The following is a 1,945-nucleotide window of genomic DNA, read 5'->3' as shown; positions in this document are numbered from 1 at the left end:
GACAGACAGACAGACAGACAGACAGACAGACAGACAGACAGACAGACAGACAGACTGACAGACAGAGAGGGAGAGAGAGATGACAGAGGGATGAAATCGAAGTCCTGTTACAATTCAATTAATTGGTAAAAGCGTGTATCGCAAGGCATCGGCTAACCCAGCATTATACGCTATTTAATAAATACATTCGTCAGATCTGGAATCTTAAATTGTAATCATAATTATATGTGCCCGCTCGTGGGAAGTGAAAGTGAAAGGAATTGAAAATGCTTTCAAAACCAATTATGAAAGTAACATAATTAAAGTAGGACTACATGAGCTTATAACGGCCCAAAAAGGTGTATAGATGCGGAAAGTAATGTTTCGGATGAAAACAATACGCTATCGACTACTACTGTAGCGTGCGGTCAAAAATTTGTTGCGCAGCTTTTTATCAAATATCTAGGCTACTGAACTATCGAACATCTAGATCTAGATTCTCCTACTTTTGCACAATGACTTAGATCTATATCAATTCGTCTTAGCAGATGAGTATTTTTTCAAACATTTGTACACATAGCTTCTAGATCTATATTATTCTAGAAATTTCTTTAAAGAAAATTCTTTAATAAATACTAGCCCAATATTTAAAAAAAATCCCAGTCAATGGTTTTTACAGAGTTTAAAAAGCTTACAGCTGGAGATAAATCTCTTTTAAAAGCAAGTCCGTCCTTTTTTTCTACTTCTGCTGGCGACGTACAAAGCTAATTATTGAACTCTTGTTTTGAGAACATTAATTAGATCTAGATCTAGTGGAAAAAATATGTTCGGTGTAAAACAAATTTCTTGTAACAAGTTTTGCTACTAAAAATGACGTAGGCCATATGCGTATGCAAAATGTGTGTGGGAAGCTAGAAGTGCTGTGAACAATCCCATCCGTATCATGAATTTTTTCACAGTTCTGTAGATCTTATATAAACTCTCTATGTTTGCTTTTTCTGTTGTTGCACCCAAAAATACAACTATCTAAAACCTTAATTCCAATCTCCAGGTTGCACAATGAATTCTGAAACGTAAAATTACAAACTGGACAATAAATGTTCCACTTTTCACTCGTTTGTAAAAGCCGCTCTTGCTTTAAAAGCTATAGGGTTACTTCCGAAATCGATAAATCTTGCCCTCAAGACGCCATTCTTTTCGATCTTCAATTCCTCACAGGTCACGTGGTACAGTGCCCGTTCTAGAAGTGTAGAATTCTGTGGGGCCGACTAATTTTTTTGTACTTTTCAACGTACAATTTTAGGTGTATCCTTGTATTTATGGTAATTCTCATTTAGTGCACCCAAAAACATGCATTTCTGCTCTTGAGAGCCTAAAAAGAACGGACGTTGTAACTTGTCTGGTTATTTCATTAGACGCACTGGAGTCGGCAATGCTAAATTGTAATTTTTTTTGGACTAGCGTGAATGAAAAAAATCAATATAAAAAAAGGCCTCTTCAAAATCTGTCGAACTTTTGGAAAATGAACGACATATAGCATTGGTGCAGATACTCAGAAAAGATGGTATCTGTGCATATGATAGAAAGCTGTAATTTTGCAACTTTGTCCATCGGGCACACAATTCCCTTGAAGTAATTCCTCCGAATACAACTTTATGTGTCTAATACAATCGTGAATATTCGCATATTTTCTCGACAGTTCATAAAAGTTACTATGAAGTTTCTCTGTGAAAAGTACAAATCGATTTTAGTGCCAGATACATCTTCAACGTAATACACGAACAGTATCTGTTTCGCTCCAGAAATTCCTTACTTTTCTTAAAACGTTAAGTCTAGGTTTTGTAAGTTCTCGTAATTGGGTTATAAGAATAATTTCTAGCTTTCCAGGGACATTGAATCAACTCCAGACTTTTCCAGCTTTATTTTTCGTTTCTATGACCATTTGCAATAACTGACAATGTGACTG

This window comes from Aplysia californica, unplaced genomic scaffold (assembly GCF_000002075.1).
Source record: "Aplysia californica isolate F4 #8 unplaced genomic scaffold, AplCal3.0 scaffold00238, whole genome shotgun sequence".
Lineage (NCBI taxonomy): Eukaryota > Metazoa > Mollusca > Gastropoda > Aplysiida > Aplysiidae > Aplysia > Aplysia californica.
This window is presented reverse-complemented; position numbering follows the sequence as displayed.